Source organism: Salvelinus alpinus, unplaced genomic scaffold, assembly GCF_045679555.1.
Source record: "Salvelinus alpinus unplaced genomic scaffold, SLU_Salpinus.1 scaffold_45, whole genome shotgun sequence".
Lineage (NCBI taxonomy): Eukaryota > Metazoa > Chordata > Actinopteri > Salmoniformes > Salmonidae > Salvelinus > Salvelinus alpinus.
In genome coordinates this window covers 404,414-413,972 of record NW_027255986.1, presented here as the reverse complement: position 1 = coordinate 413,972, position 9,559 = coordinate 404,414, and the positions used below count along the sequence as shown (strand labels likewise).

The 9,559-nt window shown below is 45.3% G+C and overlaps 1 pseudogene; it reads left to right on the top strand.

Annotated features, from left to right (window-relative positions):
- The first annotated feature begins 2,208 nt into the window (after positions 1-2,208).
- On the top strand, positions 2,209-3,249 carry LOC139567130 (hatching enzyme 1.2 pseudogene; annotated as a pseudogene).
- Positions 3,250-9,559: the final 6,310 nt, after the last annotated feature.

Below are 9,559 nucleotides of genomic sequence, written 5' to 3'. Positions count from 1 at the left end.
GACTGGGGGACATATGGCTGATCTCCCATATCATACCACTGACTGGGGGACATATGGCTGATCTCCATATCATACTACTGACTGGGGGACATATGGCTGATCTCCATCATACTACTGACTGGAGGACATATGGTTAGATCTCCATATCATACTACTGACTGGGGGACATATGGCTGATCTCCATCATACTACTGACTGGGGGACATATGACTACTTGACTGGGGGACATATGGCTGATCGCCATCATACACTGACTGGGGGACATATGGCTGATATCCATCATACTACTGACTGGGGGACATATGGCTGATCTCCATCATACTACTGACTGGGGGACATATGGCTGATCTCCATCATACTACTGACTGGGGGACATATGGCTGATCTCCATCATACTACTGACTGGGGGACATATGGCTGATCTCCATCATACTACTGACTGGGGGACATATGGCTGATCTCCATCATACTACTGACTGAGGGACATATGGCTGATCTCCATCATACTACTGACTGGGGGACATATGGCTGATCTCCATCATACTACTGACTGGGGGACATACGGCTGATCTCCATCATACTACTGACTGAGGGACATACGGCTGATCTCCATCATACTACTGACTGGGGGACATATGGCTCATCTCCTTCATACTACTGACTGGGGGACATATGGCTGATCTCCATGTCATACTACTGACTGGGGGACATATGACTGATCTCCATCATACTACTGACTGGGGGACATATGGCTGATCTCCATCATACTACTGACTGGGGGACATATGGCTGATCTCCATCATACTACTGACTGAGGGACATATGGCTGATCTCCATCATACTACTGACTGGGGGACATATGGCTGATCTCCATCATACTACTGACTGGGGGACATATGTTTGACTGTCACGTTTATTATCATCTACACTGCATCTGGATGGACAAACGGATGTGCTTTCATTCATCACATTATATTTGGGTAATAGGACAGCTATTTTACTGTCCATAAACTATGAGAACAGGGTGGGGTGTTTCCTGCAAACAAAGCAACTTAAACCCCTAGTGAGGCCTGTGTAAGACAACATGGCTAAGAGAGGTCCATCAGTGAGCTAGTCCCTCCCAGAATAACCCTAATGGGTGAGCTGAAGACTGGACCAGCTGGAAACCAACCTCTGTCTGTCTGTCTGTCTGTCTGTCTGTCTGTCTGTCTGGCTGTCTGGCTGGCTGTCTGGCTGGCTGTCTGGCTGTCTGTCTGTCTGTCTGTCTGTCTGTCTGTCTGGCTGTCTGTCTGTCTGGCTGGCTGTCTGGCTGTCTGTCTGGCTGGCTGTCTGGCTGGCTGTCTGGCTGGCTGGCTGTCTGGCTGTCTGGCTGGCTGTCTGTCTGGCTGTCTGTCTGTCTGTCTGTCTGTCTGTCTGTCTGTCTGTCTGTCTGTCTGTCTGTCTGTGTGTCTGTCTGTCTGTGTGTCTGTCTGTCTGTGTGTCTGTCTGTCTGTGTGTCTGTCTGTGTGTGTGTGTGTGTGTGTGTGTGCAGGCCCGGTTCTAGCATTTTGGGGGGCCCCCACCAAGGGATCCCAAAAATATTGTGGCCCCTCTCTTGAACGTTAAAGTACATGCCCTGCAGTTGTACACATTTTGCCATGGTAATGATATCTGAGTGATACTGACTAATAAGATCTAAACATTGTAATCTGACAAGGCTGATTGAGGGTTAGTGACTGACATAACAAGTGAAAAACAGCTGATGCAAAACCACATTTCAAACTTGCACCTTGTGTATTCTACTAACTTAACTCTCAACAGGAAGTTGAGACCCCGACTCAGTTTCTCCCCCCCCCAAATTATATGATTACATGCCTGGTCGGCGACCGCTCATGTTGCTTATGCCTGGAGCCGGCCCTGTGTGTGTCTTTCCAGTAGTCCTAATGGTGGATTTAAAGAAAAACCCCAGCCTAGTAAATGAATCCTTGTGTAAACTGTAGGTGGAGTCCTCCCTTCAGAAGTTTATTTAGAACTAACAACATGGACCCCAACCCTTAATCCTCCTGCAGACACACCTGTAGAGGTCTGTATAAAAGCCCAGGACTGACCAGACAGAATCACACATCCAGACTCAGTGCCAAGGAGACTCTCCAAAGCATCTCAAAGACCAAGAAGACATCTAGAGTATCTCCACTGCCAGATCCAAGGAGCCATCCAGAGTCTGTCCACACACTGAAGATGGAGCAAAGCCCCTCTCTCACCATCCTGCTGCTGGTACTGGGCCTCTCTCAGGCCCAAATGGACCACAGTGGACCAGCCATGTGGATAGACCACCTTGAGGCTGTAGACATCACTGAGAGAATTCTGTCCGCTAATAACGGCTCTGATGAGATGCTGATGGAGGGAGACCTGGTGGTGCCAAGAACCAGAAATGCCATGCAGTGCATGCAGGGAGGAAACAGCTGCCTGTGGAACAAAGCCTCTAACGGATACGTTGAAGTGCCCTACACAACAGAAGACAGCAGATTCACTCCCTCCGACAGGAAGGAGATTGAGCTCGCCGTCCAGTCGTTCCACAGCAAGACCTGCATTCGCTTTGTGCCGCGTGGCAACCAGAAAGACTACATCAGCTTTGAGAGTTTGAACGGCTGCTACTCCTCTCTCGGGAGAATTGGAGGGAAACAGACAGTCTCTGTTAACAGCGTGGGCTGCATCTTTCTCGGCATCATTCAGCACGAGACCCTCCACGCTCTGGGATTCCAGCACGAACAAACCAGGAGCGACCGTGACCAGTACATCAGGATCAACTGGAAGAACATCGACTCAAACATGGCCTATAACTTCGATAAACAAAACACCAACAACCTGAACACTCCCTATGACTACAGCTCTGTCATGCACTATGGAAAAACAGCCTTCTCTATCAACGAGAAGGACACCATCACCCCCATCCCCAACTCTGACGTGTCCATCGGCCAGAGACAGGGGATGTCCACCACTGACATCCTGAGGATCAACCGACTCTACGGCTGCTGAGAGGAAGACATCACAGGAAGGAGGAGAGTAAGGTGAAGATGTCTACAATACATCTGACACATTATCCAGTGTCCTGTTCATTCAAATCATCAGCCGTGTGTTATTCACAATAATTCACTAGCTTCTCTTATTGCCTTATGGGATTTAGATCAGATAAATGTGTTGTAGTACAGAACAATGTGGTTTTCTGTATCACTTTGGATTGAAACAGAAATAAAAGCATTTGAAACAACATTATTGAATCTTCTTGTGTTTTTCTGATGACAATATGGTGCTGTATATATGTTGACATGTTTCCTCCCATGTTTCTGGAAGTTGTTGTAGCCTGGTTCTAGCCTAGCGGTAGCCTGGTTCTAATCTGGTGGTAGCCTGGTTCTAGCCTGCTAGTAGCCTGGTTCTAGTCTGCTGGTAGCCTGGTTCTAGTCTGGTGGTAGCCTGGTTCTAGTCTGGTGGTAGCCTGGTTCTAGCCTGCTGGTAGCCTGGTTCTAATCTGGTGGTAGCCTGGTTCTAGTCTGGTGGTAGCCTGGTTCTAGTCTGGTGGTAGCCTGGTTCTAGCCTAGCGGTAGCCTGGTTCTAATCTGGTGGTAGCCTGGTTCTAGCCTGCTAGTAGCCTGGTTCTAGTCTGCTGGTAGCCTGGTTCTAGTCTGGTGGTAGCCTGGTTCTAGCCTGCTGGTAGCCTGGTTCTAGCCTGCTGGTAGCCTGGTTCTAGTCTGCTGGTAGCCTGGTTCTAGTCTGCTGGTAGCCTGGTTCTAGTCTGCTGGTAGCCTGGTTCTAGTCTGCTGGTAGCCTGGTTCTAGTCTGCTGGTAGCCTGGTTCTAGTCTGCTGGTAGCCTGGTTCTAGCCTGCTGGTAGCCTGGTTCTAGTCTGCTGGTAGCCTGGTTCTAGCCTGCTGGTAGCCTGGTTCTAGTATGCTTGTAGCCTGATTCTAGTCTGCTGGTAGCCTGGTTCTAGTCTGCTGGTAGCCTGGTTCTAGTCTGCTGGTAGCCTGGTTCTAGCCTGCTGGTAGCCTGGCTCTAGCCTGCTGGTAGCCTGGTTCTAGTCTGCTGGTAGCCTGGTTCTAGCGTGCTGGTAGCCTGGTTCTAGTCTGCTGGTAGCCTGGTTCTAGTCTGCTGGTAGCCTGGTTCTAGTCTGCTGTTAGCCTGGTTCAAGTCTACTGGTAGCCTGGTTCTAGCCTGCTGGTAGCCTGGTTCTAGTCTGCTGGTAGCCTGGTTCTAGCCTGCTGGTAGCCTGGTTCTAGTATGCTGGTAGCCTGATTCTAGCCTGCTGGTAGCCTGCTTCTAGCCTGCTGGTAGCCTGGTTCTAGTCTGCTGGTAGCCTGGTTCTAGTATGCTGGTAGCCTGATTCTAGCCTGCTGGTAGCCTGGTTCTAGCCTGCTGGTAGCCTGGTTCTAGTCTGCTGGTAGCCTGGTTCTAGCCTGCTGGTAGCCTGGTTCAAGCCTGTTGGTAGCCTGGTTCTAGTCTGCTGGTAGCCTGGTTCTAGCCTGCTGGTAGCCTGGTTCTAGCCTGCTGGTAGCCTGGTTCTAGCCTGCTGGTAGCCTGGTTCTAGTCTGCTGGTAGCCTGGTTCTAGCCTGCTGGTAGCCTGGTTCAAGTCTGCTGGTAGCCTGGTTCTAGCCTGCTGGTAGCCTGGTTCTAGTCTGCTGGTAGCCTGGTTCTAGTCTGCTGGTGGCCTGGTTCTAGCCTGCTGGTAGCCTGGTTCACGTCTGGCGGTAGCCTGGTTCTAGTATGCTGGTAGCCTGATTCTAGCCTGCTGGTAGCCTGGTTCTAGCCTGCTGGTAGCCTGGTTCTAGTCTGCTGGTAGCCTTGTTCCAGCCTGCTGGTAGCCTGGTTCTAGCCTGCTGGTAGCCTGGTTCTAGTCTGCCGGTAGCCTGGTTCTAGTCTCTGTAGTCACTGTGTCATTAGACCTCTTTAGTCACTGTGTTATTAGACCTCTTTAGTCACTGTGTCATTAGACCCCTTTAGTCACTGTCTCATTAGGTCTCTGTAGTCACTGTGTCATTAGGTTTACGTAACCTAGTGACTGGTCAGAATCAGTCCCTCAATCAGCCCCTTAGTCACGCCATTAGTCTTGATGGTGATTTAAATGTAGGGGAGAGATTAATTTGAGAGTTAATCCAGGGATAGTACTTGTTAGTTAGAGGCAGAGAGTTAATCCAGGGATAGTACTTGTTAGTTAGACCCAGAGAGTTAATCCAGGGATAGTACTTGTTAGTTAGAGCCAGAGAGTTAATCCAGGGATAGTACTTGTTAGTTAGAGGCAGAGAGTTAATCCAGGGATAGTACTTGTTAGTTAGAGCCAGAGAGTTAATCCAGGGCTAGTACTTGTTAGTTAGAGACAGAGTTAATCCAGGGCTAATACTTGTTAGTTAGAGACAGAGTTAATCCAGGGATAGTACTTGTTAGTTAGAGACAGAGTTAATCCAGGGCTAATACTTGTTAGTTAGAGACAGAGTTAATCCAGGGATAGTACTTGTTAGTTAGAGACAGAGTTAATCCAGGGATAGTACTTGTTAGTTAGAGACATAGTTAATCCAGGGCTAGTACTTGTTAGTTAGAGACAGAGTTAATCCAGGGATAGTACTTGTTAGTTAGAGACAGAGTTAATCCAGGGCTAATACTTGTTAGTTAGAGACAGAGAGTTAATCCAGGGATAGTACTTGTTAGTTAGAGACAGAGTTAATCCAGGGCTAGTACTTGTTAGTTAGAGCCACATAGTTAATCCAGGGATAGTACTCGTTAGTTAGAGACAGAGAGTTAATCCAGGGCTAGTACTTGTTAGTTAGAGACATAGTTAATCCAGGGCTAGTACTTGTTAGTTAGAGACAGAGTTAATCCATGGCTAGTACTTGTTAGTTAGAGACAGAGTTAATCTAGGGCTAGTACTTGTTAGTTAGAGCCACATAGTTAATCCAGGGCTAGTACTTGTTAGTTAGAGACAGAGTTAATCCAGGGCTAGTACTTGTTAGTTAGAGAAAGAGAGTTAATCCAGGGCTAGTACTTGTTAGTTAGAGACATAGTTAATCCAGGGCTAGTACTTGTTAGTTAGAGACATAGTTAATCTAGGGCTAGTACTTGTTAGTTGGAGACAGAGTTAATCCAGGGATAGTACTTGTTAGTTAGAGACAGAGTTAATCCAGGGATAATACTTGTTAGTTAGAGACAGAGTTAATCCAGGGCTAATACTTGTTAGTTAGAGACAGAGTTAATCCAGGGATAGTACTTGTTAGTTAGAGACAGAGTTAATCCAGGGATAGTACTTGTTAGTTAGAGACATAGTTAATCCAGGGCTAGTACTTGTTAGTTAGAGACAGAGTTAATCCAGGGATAGTACTTGTTAGTTAGAGACAGAGTTAATCCAGGGCTAATACTTGTTAGTTAGAGACAGAGAGTTAATCCAGGGATAGTACTTGTTAGTTAGAGACAGAGTTAATCCAGGGCTAGTACTTGTTAGTTAGAGCCACATAGTTAATCCAGGGATAGTACTCGTTAGTTAGAGACAGAGAGTTAATCCAGGGCTAGTACTTGTTAGTTAGAGACATAGTTAATCCAGGGCTAGTACTTGTTAGTTAGAGCCAGAGAGTTAATCCAGGGATAGTACTTGTTAGTTTGAGACAGAGTTAATCCAGGGCTAATACTTGTTAGTTAGAGACAGAGTTAATCCAGGGCTAGTACTTGTTAGTTAGAGACAGAGAGTTAATGCAGGGCTAGTACTTGTTAGTTAGAGACAGCGTTAATCCAGGGATAGTACTTGTTAGTTAGAGCCACATAGTTAATCCAGGGCTAGTACTTGTTAGTTAGAGACAGAGAGTTAATCCAGGGATAGTACTTGTTAGTTAGAGACAGAGTTAATCCAGGGATAGTACTTGTTAGTTAGAGTCAGAGAGTTAATCCAGGGATAGTACTTGTTAGTTAGAGACAGAGTTAATCCAGGGCTAGTACTTGTTAGTTAGAGACAGAGAGTTAATGCAGGGCTAGTACTTGTTAGTTAGAGACAGAGTTAATCCAGGGATAGTACTTGTTAGTTAGAGCCACATAGTTAATCCAGGGCTAGTACTTGTTAGTTAGAGACAGAGTTAATCCAGGGATAGTACTTGTTAGTTAGAGACAGAGTTAATCCAGGGATAGTACTTGTTAGTTAGAGTCAGAGAGTTAATCCAGGGATAGTACTTGTTAGTTAGAGACAGAGTTAATCCAGGGCTAGTACTTGTTAGTTAGAGCCAGAGAGTTAATCCAGGGATAGTACTTGTTAGTTAGAGACAGAGTTAATCCAGGGATAATACTTGTTAGTTAGAGACAGAGTTAATCCAGGGCTAGTACTTGTTAGTTAGAGCCAGAGAGTTAATCCAGGGATAGTACTTGTTAGTTTGAGACAGAGTTAATCCAGGGCTAATACTTGTTAGTTAGAGACAGAATTAATCCAGGGCTAGTACTTGTTAGTTAGAGCCAGAGAGTTAATCCAGGGATAGTACTTGTTAGTTTGAGACAGAGTTAATCCAGGGCTAATACTTGTTAGTTAGAGACAGAGTTAATCCAGGGCTAGTACTTGTTAGTTAGAGACAGAGAGTTAATGCAGGGCTAGTACTTGTTAGTTAGAGACAGCGTTAATCCAGGGATAGTACTTGTTAGTTAGAGCCACATAGTTAATCCAGGGCTAGTACTTGTTAGTTAGAGACAGAGAGTTAATCCAGGGATAGTACTTGTTAGTTAGAGACAGAGTTAATCCAGGGATAGTACTTGTTAGTTAGAGTCAGAGAGTTAATCCAGGGATAGTACTTGTTAGTTAGAGACAGAGTTAATCCAGGGCTAGTACTTGTTAGTTAGAGACAGAGAGTTAATGCAGGGCTAGTACTTGTTAGTTAGAGCCACATAGTTAATCCAGGGCTAGTACTTGTTAGTTAGAGACAGAGTTAATCCAGGGATAGTACTTGTTAGTTAGAGACAGAGTTAATCCAGGGATAGTACTTGTTAGTTAGAGTCAGAGAGTTAATCCAGGGATAGTACTTGTTAGTTAGAGACAGAGTTAATCCAGGGCTAGTACTTGTTAGTTAGAGCCAGAGAGTTAATCCAGGGATAGTACTTGTTAGGGAGAGACAGAGTTAATCCAGGGCTAATACTTGTTAGTTAGAGACAGAGTTAATCCAGGGCTAGTACTTGTTAGTTAGAGACAGAGTTAATCCAGGGATAGTACTTGTTAGTTAGAGCCAGAGAGTTAATCCAGGGCTAATACTTGTTAGTTAGAGACAGAGTTAATCCAGGGCTAGTACTCGTTAGGTAGAGCCAGAGAGTTAATCCAGGGCTAGTACTTCTTAGTTAGAGACAGAGTTAATCCAGGGATAGTACTTGTTAGTTAGAGCCAGAGAGTTAATCCAGGGCTAGTACTTGTTAGTTAGAGACAGAGTTAATCCAGGGCTAGTACTTGTTAGTTAGAGCCAGAGAGTTAATCCAGGGCTAGTACTTGTTAGTTAGAGTCAGAGAGTTAATCCAGGGATAGTACTTGTTAGTTAGAGACAGAGTTAATCCAGGGCTAGTACTTGTTAGTTAGAGCCAGAGAGTTAATCCAGGGATAGTACTTGTTAGTTAGAGCCAGAGAGTTAATCCAGGGCTAGTACTTGTTAGTTAGAGCCAGAGAGTTAATCCAGGGCTAGTACTTCTTAGTTAGAGACAGAGTTAATCCAGGGATAGTACTTGTTAGTTAGAGCCAGAGAGTTAATCCAGGGCTAGTACTTGTTAGTTAGAGACAGAGTTAATCCAGGGCTAGTACTTGTTAGTTAGAGCCAGAGAGTTAATCCAGGGATAGTACTTGTTAGTTAGAGCCAGAGAGTTAATCTAGGGATAGTACTTGTTAGTTAGAGACAGAGTTAATCCAGGGATAGTACTTGTTAGTTAGAGACAGAGTTAATCCAGGGATAGTACTTGTTAGTTAGAGTCAGAGAGTTAATCCAGGGATAGTACTTGTTAGTTAGAGACAGAGTTAATCCAGGGCTAGTACTTGTTAGTTAGAGCCAGAGAGTTAATCCAGGGCTAGTACTTGTTAGTTAGAGCCAGAGAGTTAATCTAGGGCTAGTACTTGTTAGTTAGAGACAGAGTTAATCCAGGGATAGTACTTGTTAGTTAGAGACAGAGTTAATCCAGGGATAGTACTTGTTAGTTAGAGTCAGAGAGTTAATCCAGGGATAGTACTTGTTAGTTAGAGACAGAGTTAATCCAGGGCTAGTACTTGTTAGTTAGAGCCAGAGAGTTAATCCAGGGATAGTACTTGTTAGTTAGAGACAGAGTTAATCCAGGGCTAGTACTTGTTAGTTAGAGACAGAGTTAATCCAGGGATAGTACTTGTTAGTTAGAGCCAGAGAGTTAATCCAGGGCTAATACTTGTTAGTTAGAGACAGAGTTAATCCAGGGATAGTACTTGTTAGTTAGAGCCAGAGAGTTAATCCAGGGCTAGTACTTGTTAGTTAGAGACAGAGTTAATCCAGGGCTAGTACTTGTTAGTTAGAGCCAGAGAGTTAATCCAGGGATAGTACTTGTTAGTTAGAGCCAGAGAGTTAAT